Source organism: Syngnathoides biaculeatus, chromosome 10 (assembly GCF_019802595.1).
Source record: "Syngnathoides biaculeatus isolate LvHL_M chromosome 10, ASM1980259v1, whole genome shotgun sequence".
Taxonomy (NCBI): Eukaryota; Metazoa; Chordata; class Actinopteri; order Syngnathiformes; family Syngnathidae; genus Syngnathoides; species Syngnathoides biaculeatus.
Window position 1 is genome coordinate 5239348 of NC_084649.1, and position 19757 is coordinate 5259104.

General features: G+C 39.1%; 1 protein-coding gene and 1 non-coding gene across 10 annotated transcripts in view; both read right to left on the bottom strand.

The window, feature by feature from the left end:
- Window positions 1-16148, bottom strand: part of ncoa3 (nuclear receptor coactivator 3) — a 41784-nt gene extending 25636 nt beyond the window's left edge. For 8 of the 9 annotated variants that reach the window (XM_061832178.1, XM_061832177.1, XM_061832180.1 and 5 more), the window contains exon 1: window positions 15999-16148. The gene's annotated coding sequence lies outside the window, so the exon portion shown is untranslated. The remainder of the gene's footprint in view (window positions 1-15998) is intronic. The other variant, XM_061832179.1, reaches the window with a different exon arrangement.
- A 3420-nt stretch (window positions 16149-19568) lies between these two features.
- Window positions 19569-19641, bottom strand: trnat-ugu (transfer RNA threonine (anticodon UGU)). Its single transcript has one exon. It is a non-coding gene; the product is annotated as a tRNA-Thr (tRNA).
- Window positions 19642-19757: the final 116 nt, after the last annotated feature.

Below are 19757 nucleotides of genomic sequence, written 5' to 3' on the forward strand. Positions count from 1 at the left end.
AGAAGTGCTCATGCAGCTAAGAGAGACAGTTTTTGGTTATGGAGATAAGGTCGGTAGCTAATGAGCATGAAATGAAACTGGTAAACTTTCAAACACCATGTTGGCAATGTATCAAAACCTTTTGTCGTGAGTGGGTTAAGTTAGTAGTTGTAGGAAGATTGATTTCTTAGCTCGCTTTGCAATAGCTATCAAAGGATGATGTCACTTCAAGCCAGATTCCAAAGGATTTATGATGGCTCAAAATTCATGAAACCAAACCTTTTTATACCTTTAGGCCACAAATATAATTTTTAAATAAGTGTTTGTAAAAAGTAGCACTTTTGCCACCATATGATCTAGATAGAGCTATACAAATGCACTCAATTTACCATTGGAAACCTATTTGAAACGCTATTGAACCAGAAAAAGAATACGGTGACGCATTTTGGCTGGTACATTTTAGCTACTGGTTTCTCCCTCTGGAAAAGTTTTTCTTTTTAGTTTAAAACAGCTGACGTTTAACCAGGATCCGTCACCATCCCGTGACCAAAAGTAGACCCCAAATTGGTTTTGCGATCCTGTAAAAGTATAAATACACGCTAGCTGGGACCATCCGCCTCCTTTCTAGCCAGCTAGCTAGCTAACAAGCTAGCTCTCGTGATCTACTCCTGTGTTGGCACTTGCACAACTTTCTCCACTTCATTTATTCACGCCATTGCCATGAAAATCAGTGCCGTTCCTCGTGCAGCTATCAGATTTCTCCTCCCAGCTATTTGCATCCATGATCCATTGCAGGAACTACAATCATGTACAACTGAGTATAGATGCAGAAACTATGTTCAGCATGTCAAAATGGTGTTGGCCATAAACAAAGGCTAAACATTGTGAAGTTTTTTTTTTTTTTTTTTAAATTAAATGTTGCATAGCAGCAATCCGACATGAGTCACATGACCAATGCTGTATGTAAAGCATGCATAAATATCTTCCCTACAAAGTCTGGCAATCCAACAATTTATCTTACCATCTCATCTGCTCTCATCGATTAGTAAAGGGGCATCAAGCCACAGGCATCAACATCTGAATAATGACTATTAATCCATATATACTTTGGATGATGGTATGTTGAAATGTGATACTTTGATTCATGCTGTAACTATGTCCACTATTTCAAGGTTAATGCAATTAATACATTAGAACAAATATTGAAACCACAATTAATGATGATTACAGAGTAAGAATTATGATGTGAGATTGGATAATATATTGAATTATTTTCATTCCATTACATATTGAATTATTTTCATTCCATTACATAATATACTGCAATAACTGTCCCACGGTAATGTTATTGACATAATTTTTAAATTATGGAAATTCTGACTAATTGATAAGGAAGTGAATTTCTATCACTTGGCAGCTCTGTGGTCACAGCTACAAATGCAATTTTAATAATTATTGGGATTACAATATCTTTCAGTGTTTGAGTTTTCAGCTGTGGTTTACTCCTTATTAGTTTTGTCCAAGAACTTTAATTTGCGTCGCGAATAAGATATCATGAGATATAACCTGTTGTTTTGATTTGCTGTACACTTGTGACACCATTCATCTGCAATTTAATAGTTGGATTTGCAGCATCTACTACAGTAGATGCAGACGGCCAGCAACTCAAAACTAGTTTGCAAAAACACACAGTTGTGAGGCAAGCCGCGTTGCTCTGTGCCCGCCTGGCTAGGAAAAAGTCAAAAGGAATTGAATGTAGTATGAATTATCAATAAGACAGTTTAAAGTATGGTGCACTAGACCAATTCCCATTCAGCTGACATTAGGTATTGATGGGGTAGAAATGCCATGTTTAGAAAGAATGGGTATTTTTCCTGGTTGTGTTTATGGTTCACTTTGAGTGCACACATGAAGTCCAGCGATGAGAGCGACAAGGGAGATGGAAGATTTTAAAGCAGAGGAAAACTGCTTTCATTGGAGTGTTTTTCTAGAGGAATTAAAAAAAACAACAACTCCCATCCTCAGCCAGCACGCAGGCACCCACAGCTCTGGTTGCAGTGTGAGACTCATCCAATTTTCTAACACAAAATACGTGCAGAAAATAAACTGGCGAAATAAATGAAGGTAGAAACAAAAGCGGTGGCAGACTCGTGTGCGAGTATGTGTGTTCTCCACAAATGTGTCTCATACAACTATCCATCATCCAGCCAGACAAAGAAAAGAAAGGAACAGGAAAGGACCCACGTGGACCGCAATTCAACTGCAGGACTCACAATGCTGCTGCACTGTTATGATATGATAAATCAATCTCTCTCTTAGTGCTTGAAACTGGTTTAATAGTAAGGAGATGGAAATGAGAACCTGAAGACGTCTGAGAGGAAAAGAAACATAAAATAATTGGTTGATTCGGGGAGAATCAGTGGTGGGAACAGGCTAAATAATATGGAAATGCAGCCATTAATCAATGGCTAACTAGCCTTTTATCAACACAGCCAGAGCACGAGGATATGATCAAACCTTCATGCTACCCATTCAGATAACACAAACCTCCAAAGAAAAAATATGCTGCCCGACATTCTTTAGAGTGAAGATATGTCAGTCGTTGTGAATATTTTATGCAGTTGCCAGAAAAATTTAAAGAATATTGAGGAGGAGGAGATGCTTGGATTTAGAAAACTCCGCATACATATCTCACATTGCCATTTCAAGACTGCAGCGCAGCACTGATTCTCAGTGTATTTTCTCTCCACCTCCATTGCGCTCTCCACCCCTCCCCCCACGTTCTTGTTGGATTGGTGGAGTAAACACAGGAAGAGAGCGGGCTCTGTTCCACCATGCTAGAGCCTAGGCTGGGCGTTCCTGCAGCGCTCCTGCACCGGGGTCAAAAGTTTACTGTGGTTTTCGTTTCACCTTTTCTCCGCCAATCACGGCGCAACACTGGAGTGCGTGAACTCTGACCCCTACAAAGAATTTTGCTCAAAAGATAGTGTGACGTCAGTTTCAAAACTGCACTCCTTGTCCGTCTCCCAAATTTCCTCTCAATGCTGCTTTTCCTTTCATTCAGCGAACCAGTTTTTTTTATGTGCTAACACAGACTGGGAGCCAAATGTTTATAAAAATTAGAGTGGACTCCAGAGAAAGACTGGTCCATTTACCTGAAAGCAGATTGAATAATCAACGTCAACTTTGAGAATCTGGGAGAGTCTTCCCAACCAAATGTTTATAAAAATTAGAGTGGACTCCAGAGAAAGACTGGTCCATTTACCTGAAAGCAGATTGAATAATCAACATCAACTTTGAGAAAGTGGGAGAGTCTTCCTTTTTCTCTTCTTCCTCGTCTGTCCACCCAATGTTCAAAGAAAAAGGCACTGAGATTAATAGGCTCAAGAAACGCATGAACCCTGTTCTTCATCAAATTTTGTTTTGGTTTCCAATCTGATGCATGATTAATACTATGCTACCAATCAAATCCTCAAACTGGTAGCGAGCAGGGTAGTGAAAATGTACAGAGATGTGTCAGTTTATGAATCAAACTGCCTTGAATAGTTTTCGCATACAAAGGAAAACTCACCTGGGGGGTCAGAGATCAGTCATGTTCCAGTCAATTGAATGTTATATAATGCCAGGAATGTTACTTTTGCAAGACTGGTTTCACAGTAATCAACATCCACTATTATAGGACACGTCCTTTCAGAGACACTGACAGAGGTCCAAATAATGTAAAGCAGGGGTGTCAAACTCCTATTCACAGTAGACTAAAATTAAAATTTGACACAACGGGGAAAACTCAATATTGAATGAAAAATCAATGCAATGTGCACGTTCCCCTTTTGTGCAGAAGTGTTAAAGTTTATCATACGACACTACTACTACTACTACTACAGTGTATCATTACTTTCCTGTATTGTTTGGGCACAGACTGACAATGAATAAACTAAAGCAGGAAAATTCTCGTTATTGTCATGTTTAAATAAAAGGTGGATACGAATTACATGGGTACAAAAAACAGCTTCAAATAGTGTCGTGTTTATGACTCAATGGTTGGTAAAATAAAGAACAAGAAAGTAATCATATGGCAAATGTCTAAACAGCCCTTAACTATGGTGTCAGATTGTTCGTGACTCCCATTTTAACTGAAAGCGGCAATAAAGTAAAAACTGCACTTGTGGAAACAAAAATGTGATCTTTTTCTATATTGTAAATCTAAAGAGAGAAATGGAAATCGAAAGGAAATATGTTTTGCCAAAATTGGAACACTATGAAACAACTGGAGATGGACAGGTGCTACTGAGGACAGTAAAGATGAGTTGCCAGTGATTTAAGAGAAACATAATTCACACCACAATCCGATAAACTAAGGACTTAAATGAAAATGACCTTGCTAATGACTGAAAGGTTCTCCATATACCCAAAAACTGAAACATTTCATTACTGCATACACTTGATTTTATAAAGCTGGCTATGCTGCGAGATGCATGAAAATCCAGTAGTGAGGGAGTAACTATTACCGTATCTTCCGGACTATACGTTGCTCCGGAGTACAAGTCGCACCAACCATAAAATGCATAAAAAAAGAAAAAAAAAAAAACATAAAAGTCGCATTTTTGGGGGAAACCTATTTGATAAAATCCAACATCAAAACCAGACATGTCCTTTAAAATTTAAATGACGAACAATTTAAAATAAAAATAGAATAGAAGCAACAACAAGCTGAACTGTATGGTTACGTTACTGGCACAACTAAGAAGGTGCCTGGCATGTTAACATAACATATTAAGTGTGATGACTATAGCATAAACAACATACTAAGAAGCTTACCAAAACCATCTGTGTCACTCCAAATACCCGGTAACTAAAATCCAATGAAATCTTCATCCTCGGTGTCACTTCTAAACAAGTCCGCCAACTACAGATGTAGACGACGCGCCGGTTCCCCTTCTACATCGCTAATGTCAGACTCATCGTCAGTTGCAGTTACAACTAACCTATTCCAGCCTTTCTGAATCCTGACAGGATTGTTTTTGAAGTCACGGAAGCCCATACTTTGTCGAGCCATCCAATGACTTCCGGGAAAGTTGCATGGTGGATTCACCTGGAAGCTGTGCTCTCCATCTGTCATCTACTGCTCCCACAGCAGGGGTCGGGAACCTACGCCTCGCGAGCCCTACCTGGCTCTTTTGGTGGTTGCATATGGCTTGCGGAACCCTCATAACGACATAGAGTACATGTGATTTCTGTCATCTGGTCAACGCAAATGACGCAGAGACAGTTTGTCCTGGTGCGGTTGCCATAGTCCACAGGCTTTGTGTCGAATGCCGATCGTGTCGGAACGACTACGTAATTATGGAAACGCTTTTGACAAAGGTCGCTCAAAGAAAAAAAAAATGAGAAGTTTTCAACAAGAATGGACAGCCTTTGTGGAGAGGGAGGGTTTTGCTGTGTGTCTACATTCACAGATGGGGAGTATGCCAAAGCCTTCGTCCTCGATGTTGCCAATAAACATTTTTCCAACTTCACATAAAAACTAGATAATCAAACAAATAAAAGACATGCCTTTGTCGGCAAGAGCCGTTCACCATCGAACCATCATGACGGCAAATCAAATTGAATTACATTCACGATAAACGGACGGAAGTCTCAACACCTGCATGAAGCACCAGAAGTTGCATTCAAGGTAAGGAGTACTTTTGGCATCATTGGTTAGCAACATCATAACAATGTTATTTAAAATAATCTGCAGAATATGACTTTCTCTTCAATGGCATTTTTGTTCAGTCCTTCTCAGTTGTTATAAGTTACAGCTAATGTTGAAATGCTGAATTTGCAGAAGTAGTAAGTACAGATACACAAGCCTAAAGCGCCCTCTTACGGTTGTCAGTGTGAAAGTAACTGATAAGCGACTCGGAAAATGGATGTAATAATGTGTTAACAATTTCACATATAAGTCGTGCTGGAGAATAAGTCGCACCACCGGCTAAACTATGAAAAAAAACTGCGATTTATAGTCCAAAAAAATACGGTAAATGAAAACAGCACAGCCAATCAACACACTATACGACATCACTTGCTTTTGGGTGCAAATGCAAAAATGCACAATTGAAAACATTGAATCTTGTCTGGACAGAAAAGCTTCATTATAATTCTGAGTGACCATTGAAGAAAAAACATACTAAGTTTAGGAGCGATCATTTTCCCACTCACGCATTGTTGACTACAATCATATGTTTTGATTGTGCCAGGTTGGTTAGTGGGAATTAATGTTGTGGGTCGAAAAGATTAGATTTTTTAAACACAATTTCCAACGTTAACATAGTTATACCGTCACTCTGAACAAATTGCAGAAAAAACGAAACCAATGTTGGCGAAAAAAACGATTTATCCTCCTTGTCAGATGAATGTATGCGCGTATTGCCAAATGGAGCATAAAAATGAAAGGAAAACTATTGGGAAAGAGAAGATAGAGAAAGTCCTTGTAACAGTTGAAACGTTTGTATGGAAATCGCAGTCTATTTTTCATTTCTTTTTCTCTCCTTTTCTTCACTCAGCTCCCCCTCTTCACATAACGCCGCCAAAAGAGGCAGAAAGCGAGCATCTGGTAGCAGTTATGACACAAACCAAACTTGTCGCCCTTTCGGTCTCTTCCCTCAAAGCATTTCTTATAAACAAAACAAACAAGGTCTTGCTAAGCTTTTACAATAGTAACAAAACTGCACCACGGATACCCCTCCTCCCACGGTCTTGTTCAGGTGGACTCATTTTATGAGCATTCTTCAGCTGAGGGAGGGGGGGTGGAGGGTTAAAGGGAGAGTTGAAGTTAAAGAGGAAGGGCAAGAAGAGGAGGGAGACAAAGCTCTTGGCACCCCCTACGCCAATAAACTCTTGCTTTCGTCCAATCAGCAAAGACGACAGAGAGTTAACTGTTCCAAACCCTTGCTGGTTATAAACTGGAATTGGGTGCAATGATTGCTTCAGGCTGCCCGTTTGGCTTTGAGAAGTGTGCATGGCTCACATATGGCTCAGCTTGCCTGACACTTTGGTATGACCACAGAGTTGAAGAAGAGAAGATCGAGGGGATGAATGAGTTTTGACTTCAAATACAGTCCGATCACAAACTGCACCACTTCACTTGACTCAACCTGGAGAGTCAGCTCTCTGCCTTCAACTGACTTGTGAATAACAATCTGGTATGAGCTGCTCCTCTCATACTCTCACTTGTTTGGGCGAAGTCACAGTAAATATTTCAGCAGTGGAAACACGCCTGTCTTGTTAGCCAGAGCTTTCTATATTTAGCTCGTAGGACTTGAAGTTGAAAAAGCAAACATACCTGTTGAGGATCATCAACAGCACTAGTAAAAAACAAACTTTTGAAAACGTGAATATTGATCACAAAATCTCAACAGAACAGGGTAGGTGTTTTTTTTTTTCATTAAACAATACAATCTACTTAGGGAAACCTGAACCAAACCTACATTGCAGTAAGGGCTCAAAGTCATGTAGATTAACAACATGAAGCAATTTACTTTTTCCATAAACGCACAACAATGCACATTAAAACAGTTCAGGCAGAGGACACAACTAACTCTGAACTACCTAGTACTTGTGCCTGACAAAAAGTGCAGGGAGTCATATTTCAATTAGGGGATACAATCAGGCTTTCCTTTCAGCTCTGTGTTGTCACGACTACTGTGACTCCAGCTCATCTACACTGCAGTAAATTAAGGTCAAGTCTGTTGAAGATGGGTGAGTGGGGTGGGGGAGTGGGGTTATGTTCTAAATTAATAACGAATAATGAATATACTTTTATTACTACTGAAACAATTTCAAGAACCTTAACTGGTTGCCAGCCAGTCGCAGGGTGCATATAAACAAACAACAGTTCCCACTCACATTCATACCTAAGGGCAACTCAAGAGTCTCTAATTAATACTTCTAAAAATAAATTTGCTCAAATTATCTTTGATTGTGTCTTAATAAAAAAAAAAAAAAGAATGCAGATTACAAGCGGTACAGAAAATAGATGACTTGCCATTCTATGTAAATTCATTGATCACGTTAAATATTTCTCACAATGATGGCCAACTACGTAGGAAATAATACCCCTCAGAGAGAATCCACACTTTTTCAAATTATCATTTCTATAACATTCCAAGAAAATGACAATCCAGAATCACTTGTGAGATACTCTTCAAACAGGCCTGCTGGCAACTTGTGGTCCTTCAGCCATACCTACTATTCATGTTCCCAATGTCAGAGATGCCTGGCTATAGATTATAACGAGTCAAAGTATTGCAGACACTGGACACACATTAGCTTGAGAGGTAGCATTTATCAGTCTCTACGGAGAAATTAGAACCCCAAGAATATTTCATTCTCAAGTAAAGATAATGAAGTCAGGAGGGGAGGATCGACCATAGTTGGACAGGCAAGGATTCAAAACAAATTTGAAATTCTGAAATGACAGAACTTAAACATCAAAACTATTTTTTTTCTTTGACAAGTAAAAAAAGTAAAATAATATACAGTACCTGTATTTTTTGTCTTAAAAATGATGCAAATAAACTTCACATCCAAATTTTATCCAGCTGCGCATCTAGTACGTTAATCCTGCAGAATTACAGGATGACCAAAAGTAGCAATAACGTTTTCTATTGGCATAAAGCAGGACTTTTTTCATGTCTGTAGCGTCTTTTATTATTGTAAGAAATTTGTAAAAATAAAAAGATACTGAATGTACAAGATGTACAGAGCTGTATAGTTGTCGGTTTCATCCGTCAGCAAAGGAACAAGCAAGTAGCATCCACAAAATCAAATCACACCCAGTTCTTATAAACTGGGGTTTCAGAGTGAAGTGTAAAAATGAAGACAACTATGCCAGTCAGCCAATTAATATACACCACTGTATTTATCTTTATTAGGAGGAGTACAGTAGTATAAAGATGTACTTCATCCATCCATTTTCCATACACTTAATCTTACTAATGTCACTGGCATGCTAAGAACTATCTTAGATGACTTTGGCCAAGAAGTGAGGTACACCTGAACTGGTCACCAGCCAACCGCAGGGCACATGTAGACAATCATTCACACCCATGGACAATTTAGAGTAATCAATTCATCTACTATGCATGTTTTTTTGAATGTGGAAGGAAACCGGCATACTCCAAGAAAACCCACACAGCCGCAGGGAGAAAATGGAAACTCCACACAGGCAAAGCTGGATTTGAACACAGGTCCTCACAACTGCGCAGGAAAAGTGCTAACCAGTTGCACACCGTGCTACCAGATTTATTTCAACCGATTAAAGAAGGGAGATTTACAAATGTCAAAATAAAAGAGATACAGCTTTAGAATGGAAGGGCAGAAACAAACTTGACAAAATTAAGCCCTCTCACCATACATCATTACATACACATACAGTGGCTGAAATACGCATTTAATATGTCATCATTTTTTTCATGAAAGATACTTCCAAAAGTGCCATTGACCAGACAATTTCACCAGATGTTGGGAAAAAAACGGGAAAAGTAATCCATACATACACAAAACTAAGAACAAATGAACACAGAAATTTAGTCGTGCGTAAAAATGAAATGACACAGGGAAAAAGAATTGAACACATGAATGGAGGTGCAAAAAAGTAATGGAAAGCCAAGAGAACACCTAAAATCAATAATCAAATGACAATCAGCTCGTTGTCCGTGCAAATGAACATCAGGTGGTTCGGTCCTAATTGATAGCCTATAAAAAGGTGTCATTGATAGGGTGAGGAAAGACAGCTCATGTCAAGAGCTGTTGCAAGACCACCGCAAACTTCCATCAATCTATCCATCCATTTTCTGAGCCACTTATCCAGACAAGGGTCACGGGAGTGCTGGAGCCTATCCCAGCTGTCAACGGGCTGGAGGTGGGGTACACCCTGAACTGGTCACCAGCCAATCACAAGCTACATGGAAAAAGACAAGTCGTACTCACAATCACACCTAGGCACAATTTAGAGTCTAAAAATCAATGGGGGTGGGCAGTGGGGGTATTGATTAGATGACCGCTGTGCAGAACTAACTCAGGAGCTCTCGTGGCAGCCCGTGCTTCCTTAGAAGTACATCATTTGCTTGGCTTTTTTGAGGAAGGAATTGATGATTGTCTCCCACTTCAGGTCCTGTGAGACTGTAATTCCCAGGAACTTGAAGGTCAAGTCTGTTGGAGACCATGGGAGGTAGCTGTGGTGAAGGATGCCTCCTGAAGTCCACAATCATCTCTTCAGTCTTTAGTGCATTCAGCTCCAGATTGTGTTAGCCACAGCAAAACTCCAGCCTATCCACTTCCTGTCGATATGCATGGTGTCGTCACCTCAGGAGTTTGACAGCCAGGTGCCTTGAGATGCAGGCATTTGTGTAGAGCGAGAAGAGCAGTGGGAAGAGGACACAAACTTGGGGTGCCCCAGTGCCGATGGTGCATGTGAATGAAGTGGTGTCCTCCAGCCTCACCTGCTGTGTCCTGCCCATCAAGAAGTTGTAGAACCACTGGCACATAGCAGGCCAGGGGCTGAACTAGAGAAGCTTGGATGAGAGGAGTTTGGGGATAATGGTGTTGAACCAGGGGCTGAAGTCCACAAATACAATCCTCATAATGATTCCCACGCTGTTGAGGTGTTCAAGGTTGAAGTACACACCCATGAGGACTGCCTCATCCCCAGAGCTGTTAGCTCAGTAGGCAACCTGCAGTGGGTCCAGCAGGGAGCCTGTGACACTCTTGACATTGGTCCAGCACAAGGCACTAACTTCATGAACACAGATGTTAAGGCAACCAGCCTATTGTCAATTTGCCCCGAGTTTGCCGGTTTCTTGAGGACCTCGGTGATGGTGGACTGTTTGAAGCAGGTTGGTACTTCACTTACTTTTAAAATTATATGGCTCGCATTCAGGAAATACAAATGTTACGTAGCCTAGCAAGCTAGTGCTACAATTTGTAATTGTGTGTAAACATGCTGCCATCCTGTTGAATAGATAACCTGACCAAAGCAGCAAATTCCACCCTTTTAAGAGCCAAGGCACATATTTTACAATTGAAAAATCTCACGGTACATCAACAAACAAAAATGCCACAAAAAGAAGACATTAATTGCTGTATATACTTACTGCCATCTAATAGAAGACCATTAAGTGGTTCCGTCTGTCAATATGCTTCACTGGCATAAATAGATGAACAAAGATACATTATCCATCCATACATTTTCTGAGCCGCTTATCCTCACAAGGGTCACGGGAGTGCTGAAGCCTATTCCAGCTATCATCTGGCAGAAGGGAGGGTACACCCTGAACTGGTTGCCAGCCAATCACAGGGCACATAGAGACAAACAACAGTCTCACTCACAATCACACCTAACGGCAATTTACGGTCACTTATTAAATGTGTGTTTTTGCAATGCAATTTGTATGAAGTCACAACAAAGACAACAAAACTGAAAACCCCAACGTGACGAAATCCATTTCAAACACAATCATGCCATCCAATTTCTTCAGTTGGAAACTAAAAACACAGAGACATTTCCTCTCAGCTACCAGGTGCTCACATTATATAAAGTATGGCATAACTTACTATTGTAATAGATGTAGCCATTGAACATGTTGACAAATGCTGCAGACTTTTGAAAAGTACTACAAATCTTGAATCAAAACAAGTTGCCTTGATCTACTTATTGTTGCTCGCCCACCCTAAGTACCCAGAGCAGCCAGCGGACCCCGCAGTGTTTCGGCGCACCACGCACAAAGCGTCGCTTCTTCAGTTCTCAAACATAATCGAAGATGGCATGTCTGTTTATAAAAACATTCTCATCCAGAAGATAAAAAGAGCGCCGACAACGACCCATCACTGTTTTTCACTACCAAGACATCTACACCAAGGACACTTCAACAGTCTCTACTAATAATTTCTTGTGTGTCCAATCTCATAGATTGATCATTAAAATTAGCCATTTCTAAAAACCACAATGTTTTTCTTTTCCTAGGAAAACCCTTATATCCAGTGCTTGATAAAGCAGAAGAAAATGAATGGATGGATGTTTATAGACTTATTTCTCGGATAAATGTTTTGGCCTCAAACAGGTTTTGATCTTTGGTTTCATTCTAATCTATGAAGGTTTGAACTTTGAGAGGGTTTAAATGAGTGAAATGTGAGAAAATGTTAATGCCTGTCTGAGAAAAGTTTAGAAAGTGTCTGGTTAGGGATATGACAGCGTTAAAAAATATATAAGAAACAAAAATAAACATTACACAAAGGAAAAAACACTAAATGAAAAACAGTATAAATGGGGGTTGGGGTGAAACATGCACTGAAAATAAAAAAAAATCCACTAAATGGAAAAAAAAACATAGCCTGCAAATGAATACATAAAATGTACACAAAAAACATAGAAAACATCAACTTCTACTCCACAGATTTCACTTAACACTGGTATTTTTGGGAGCATAACGCCTGCGTTAACGAGGAACACTGTATATATATTTTTTTAATACGACTGATGACTGAACAAAAACTATCATTAAAGTCTTTATGGTTCTGTTTTGTTTCATGATGATTTTCTGAAATGGTTTAGAGTTTAATTTGAATCCCATTAAAATAAAATAAATGTTACGCCTGTTCCTTCACATTTTCTTTGAAGAATTGGACCCATTTTTCAAATTCTGCATAGGTAATCAAATATATGAGCACAACTGTGTTTTTTAAAAAATGCAGGGCTGTCTATTTTAAACAACAAAAAACAACAAAAAGGTCTGTTCAAATAAAGTGCTTAACTTTATAACTATTTGAAAAAACTTAAAATAAGAATAGTTTATGTTTTGATATGGGTAGAAGCAAAATCATGAATTGCCTCCTTTTGAGTCATTATTTTGTATATTTTTTCAAGAGGCATTACCCCCAAATTTCAGAAAATAATTTTGATATGGAAAGTATAAACTATACCATAAAAATTTAAGCACATCTTGAGCAGGACAAATACAGGTAAATTCAGCCTAGGTTTTTTTTGTTTTTTAAAAATTTGAAGTGGCTGTCCAATATGCTGTTTCCTGATCATCAACGTGTTTTTCAAGTTTCATCTTTTCTGTCAATTTATCTTGCCTCCACTCAAAACTGCATAATCTTCAAAAATGGTCCTTCTTCACTCGTAAAATGAATACTTGCCAAATGACAAACTGGCAGTTGCTTGAAATGAAACTTATCACTCTGGTCGTTATCTCAGTCTCAGTCTCTCAGTCTCTGCAGTGGAATGCAGACTAACACTAAGGAATTTTATCTATTCAAACATCAGAGAAAGAAAATGTAGTTTGACAAAAACAGATTGGCGACAGCTATCAAAAATAGACCTGCCACACTAAAGTGTCAGACTCAGCCCTCATTTTTATTACCTCTTGCTGATTCCAGTCAAACTTGGAAACTTGTAATACTTGTAGCAGTTAACCATCATACCTTCTTTATGATTCCATTTGATTCAGCTAAAAAAAAAACTAATTCACTTTATGATACATTCTTCAATAAAGTCTTGTTATATTACCTATTTTGATGACAATTAGCTGAAAAATGAATCACAACCCAGCATGAAAACGATTAAAGAGTTATGTACTTCTAGCTGTATGATATTTTTTCCACCCTTACAGCAGGGCACAAACCTCCTTGGTGGGAGACTGGGGATCGATGTATAAAACCAATAGGGGAAATAACCAATTACTCAATCCCAAAGCTGACAATACATTGGACTAAATGCATGTTGTCAAATTAAATGTGTTAGTTTAAATCCACTTTCAGATGTCCACAGTAAAATATCGCAAAGAAACATTGAATATGAAACATTATGAAACCATTTTGACCATTTTAAATCTGATAATGTAATCTGTAATCTGATGATTTTATGTAACCAAAGAGATGCCAATGCAGACAGACCTTTCTGGGTCTCGTGAGAAAAAGTGATAAGTTAATAAATTATTGAAAGCACAAGGTCTGACAGACAAAGAGCTAAAGCCATGCATCCCAGTCACTTCTTCACCCCATCTGCAGTCAAAGAATGCCCCCAAAGATTGATTTATTGTTAACACAGCCTGACACCCTGTGTGAGGGAGAAAGAAAGTGCTAGATAAAAAGACAGAGAATGGGGGACATGGGGGTCCATTTACCAAGAATATGAGCAGAAGTAGTCTCGAGGACAGATTCCCACAGTGATCATTTTGCCACTTTCAAAAATACCACATATGTGGGTATGAGTAATGGCATTCCATCAGCTTCAAAATGAACAGCGCACCTAAGATCAGGAACTCTGTTTCTAACCAGACAAGTTAAATGCCTGCAAAAATGACACGTCAGAGCTATAAACAGACTTCTCTTGCATAAATTTGAATTAGTTGGAAGATTTCTGAAGAGGAGCATATTTACTTGCTACAGGCGAAAGGGAACTATGACAGCAGTTAATTAAAAGTTAGTTGAGTTCAGGAATGCCTCTGCAAATTGAGCAAGGATATGGAAAGGTGGCGGCTAGCAAAGAGAGTGAAATTGCACTCCAAGATCAGTCGGTACAATTAAAAACAACATCCATTTTTACATGAAAACCACAGAAAATTAACTGCCATTATATGCCAATGCACTTTCTGACAGGCGCATGAAGCAAATATGAGAAATTTGTGTCAATGTTGGTCTTGGTACAAAGATGTGTGAACCTGAAGGAAGACTGGCTGTACATTCAGTCAGGGACGGAAACTACAGTATTATGTCCAAATCCTCTGGTGTCATATTTAAAACTGAAGCAAAATATGACTGCTATCAGAGAAAGAATCTTTATTTTTTAGAGACAAATGTGTGTGTACTTCCCATTAGGCAAGGCAAATTTAGTTCATGCACGAGGTTTTAGATGATATTTGAGATGGAATTGCGCATATTACACTTTAGTGAGTGTCACTGATTTTATTAAATCCTAGTGACATACATCTATAAATAAATAAGCAAGTTAGTCCCCTAGTTTGGCACACCAAACACTGCACGTTCAGCAACCGCAGTCCACTTGAACTGGAGTGATCATTCTAGCTGTCCATTGAAACGTATCTGTCTGCAGCTGCCTGTATACAAAAATCTCCTTCTATGTGATTTACCAGCAGTTAAAACCAACATGATGGGCCCATACTCCTACTATTACAACTACGCATATACAGTCTCAGTAAAGCGCAGTAAATAGTAAATAACACGTGCTTGTGAATTCGTCTTATGTGACTGAGCCAGTTCAAGTTTGCTTGTCAATGCTGAAGACAAGTGATCCAGCGGTGGGTGATTTAGATCTGTCGCTGGATGCAAATTACAGTACAACTTACTGTGACTTGATCGGCTTCCATTTGGCTTTGTATTTTAGTGCCGATAATCACAAAACTGCGGCAGGAGCACAAAACGCGTGTGGGTGATGTGGTAAAAATTGATAAGAAACAATACCACTGATAGGATTGCATCACATCACAAGAAAATTGATGTGTTGTAACTGTGTAGCTATATGAATAGACGAATTTTCCGGTTAGGGCTGATAGCAAATCAGGCTGGCTGACTAAAATTATTGCCCTCGAAGCCAACCCGTTGTGTTGTATAAAATGTCCGAGATAAACAATAACCGAACAGAAAGTATCTTCCACATACAGTATAAAACACACGATGCGTATTAGTTATCGTATCGCACCCGGCGAATAAGACATACAGTGTATGCTAAAGTTCGTACAATGAATGCGTCTTCAAACACACGGAAGCGAATTCGCTTACTACATTTAAACGAGCGCATCAATCGTTTTATTCAAACGCACAAATCAGTTCGCAATTAACTGAGAATGGAAAGGTGGCTCATCGTATCGCGACAGCTTTTGGGGACGACCATAGTCTGCTTTGGAAACGGGGCACCACCAACTGCCTCCGTGACAAATGTACGCAGTCCAACACACAACAGCAAGAGGGCTCGAAAGTCGCTCACAGACCTATGACGAAATATTTTCAAATAAACTCACCGGCTTCGACGTTTTCATTGGGGAAGACAGTTTCTTTTACATCTCGACAAACTCTCCGCCATCTTCAGCAGGACTGTGTTTGTTTAAATGAGAAACACTCCCAAACGAAGAGCCAGTTCGTGGGCAGAGCCATGTGGATTCTGGGTAATGTAGTTCTTTAGCCTTTGCAAGCCGCAACCACTCAGCGCTCCTTTATGGACAGGGACTATGCGTACACAATACAAACAAATGATATGATGCGCACCGGCAGCTATTGTTAGTAGGGATTAGAAAAAATGCATTAAAAGCGTGGCGGGAAGCTTCATTCGCATGATATCGTAGTAAGAGACTTTGACAATGTTAACATATGTTCGACTGTCATTTCTACTTTACTAATTAAGTGGATTTTCATGAAATTGAGAAGCTAATTGGCCCGTGTGGGTATAGAAAAAATATGTTCTCTTGTGCAACATCTGACCCTTCTGGAAACTGAAAATACGTTAGTTGGACAAATCAGGAATACTTGAGCCAGTGAGTCATCACACATGCAAGTTGAAAGAAGCAGTTTCATTAGTTATACACGTTAGTCTGAAATGTCTTGGATTTGGAATGATTTATCTATTTATTCTTTACAATTGCAGAATGAGATAAAGATTGACACAATTGCAATTTTGTTGATCAATCAGTGAAGTTCAATGTCATAGTCACATTCCAACATTTTACCTTACAAATGCAAATACAAAAGACAATCAGAATAGGTGATATCTGCTATTGTGACAAAGTATTCCAACTTTTTTTTTCATTTTTTATTTTTTTGCAAGGAGCAACCGTATGGGTATCCATTAATGATAGCTTGCCAGGCCTCTAATGCAGACATGCTAATTCATCCACACACAAGCGGTGCCTGTTACTTTGAACTTTTGTTTTTGTTTTACAATAATAAGTACTTGATCAACACATGAAATCCAACGATTAATAAATAAAATTCTGCCTTTTTAACGTGAGGTTTGTGGGTTTTTGGGAGAGGTTTATATGAGAGACAGAGAGAGAGAGAGAGAGAGAGAGAGTCAATTGCAATTGCATTCCTCAGAGCAACGGAGGGGCCATGAGGCCCCTGTTTGTGCCCCATCCCCCAACAAAACATGCAAAACTGACCTTCCCCCTTAGTGAGTGTGAGACACTTAATTCCATCCCCCCACCTCATTCACTCTTGCTACTTTGAAAGGACAGGAGATAACAGTTTGAAAGGACAGGAGATAGCCCTACAATCATTATTGTATTCAGATTGGTTTACCTGCAAACAGCTGCACAACAAGCACACACGGATCTATATGCAGTATTCATTGTGATTATCCTCAAATTTGCAACCAGCAGCACATATTTCAAGTATTTTTCAATTTAACAATTCATTTGGGAACATTAGTTATATTGCCATCAATATCCGACCCCAGAAATGTGGTCTTTAGTCAAGTTTCGTTTCATTTGTCATTAACAAAACAACATAATATCAGTTGCATGATATCATTGATATTGCTAGGATTAAACTATCATGTAAAGTAGGTTCGATTTGTCCATGTTTTACATAGTATTGTCTTTCAAGATGTCCACCTGATTAACTCTACAGAACATTTGACTTGCTACAATGTGAAACAGAAGCAACAATATGTCATTCTTTCTTTTAAATTCCTGCAGTTATGTCTAAAATGTGCCGAGCACTATACGGTCACAATACCAACACTGTAGTGTCCAAAGAAACCCGAGCGAAAAGTCGGCAGCGGACTAACGACAGCGCTATCTTGCGGTATGCAGGAATCCTTACAACGAAGTCGTTGTCACAAGTCAAATTTCCCAACCTCCACCTTCCCCTGGACATAAAAAAACGTTACGATGGTTGGCTAACACAAACACTTTTGCGCTTTTATAAAAATCAACTTACATGAGCTGAATTTCCGACTCATCGTGTGAATTTGAATGAATGTTGAATTGAATGTGACCCTAACCTCTACGTAAAACCACTAATTCGGTCCGTGCAATTGTTTGTCAACATACTCCCCACAGATTCGGTTAATAAAGTTTTTTTAACAATATACAGAATTTTTGACAGTACAAGAAAAATAACATGCACAGAGTTTACAATGATATGATATTAATGGAAAACATTGAGCTTGATAAGTGACGCGTTCAATAATATCTAAATTGGAAACCAATGTTGCAGTCGAAAATATTGTGTTATGTATAATCTGTGTTTGGAAGTGTTTCTAATTTTTCATACTTGATATTTTGGCGTCAACTTCATGATGCCGGCCAACTCATCTTGCAGATTCTACAATTACAATACGAGTAACCAGTCCCTCTCCTGAAAATTTGAGGTTCACTGTGCTGATACTGTATTCACAAATTATTTATTTGAGCAAGTTATATTAAAGCATCTTGTCCTTTAATCTGTTTGTGATATATTTCTATAGCATAAACAGCAGAAACAGCTACAATAAAACATCCTGTGCCAGGGCAGAATGATCCAAAATGACAATTGACAATTATCATCTCACTCTTGTTCACAAGCTATTGTTTTAACTGATCCCTGGACGTAGGTCATAGCCATCTTTTATTTAAATTGAACACGAATTTTATGGGCTAAAAAAGAAAATTAAAAAAAAGAGAAGACAAATCTAGTGGTTTTTAAAAATCCTGGATGTGGTTTGTGTGAGACAACTGAGCGTGATGGAACAAACATATCAGTCACTCACAAAACTCATTTATCCATGTTTAATTAAAGATGAAATCCAAGCCAGATTTAAATAATACAGTATAGGTATAGATATTTGCCACAAGAGGTCCTTGCTGCCTTTCTTTTCCATGGAATGTCAGACATTTTAAATGTGTAGTTAACTGCTTACCTGCTGTCTAATGACATTAATTATTGGCATTTATGTGTTTCGATAAATCCGAGCAACCATTTGTAAATGACCTACTGTATTTATGATTTGTATTAATGTTCTATGAACCAAAGTGGGAAAGTAGTAATGATTCTGTTTTGACTGCTTCATCAACCGTTATTGAGCCAATAAAGCAGATTGGTGACATTGGGAAGAGATGTGTTTGTAAGCACTTTTTCAGACTGACCTGTGTGGAGTTTGCACATTCTCCCATGTTTTCTCTGGGTATGCCTGTTTCCTCTCACAATCCAAAACACATCTGGTTGGATAACTGCAGGCTCTAAATTGCTCGTATCGGCGTGAATGTGAGTGCAAATGGTTGTTTGTATATGCCTTACGATTGGCTGGTCACATGATTCTCGCCCAAATGATGACAGATAGGTTCCCGCATGCAGGAGAACATGCAAACTCCACACGGGCAGGGCTGGGATTTGGACCCAAGTCCTCAGAATGGTGAGGGAGATGTGTTGACCAGTCGGTCACCGTCCCACATGCTTGAACACACTTGAATTGATATGAATTATGGCCTAGACGCATGCTCCTTTTCAGTGTCCTCTCAACAGGAATTCCACGAATCCATCCACATATCTTGAGTGGTTGGCCTTTTTCAGCTCAAGTCTTAAAAACAAACCCTACTGTAATCTGCAAAAACGGAAGGCCCCAGCGAGAATTGAACTCGCGACCCCTGGTTTACAAGACCAGTGCTCTAACCACTGAGCTATGAGGCCAGCTGCAGATGACGGCATAACAAAAATAATCTAGTTTCTCAACGGAAACCTCATGCCTGGGATTATGTTTGATGTATTTTCATGTAACCCGTTTGTTTTAATTATTAATAGACCAT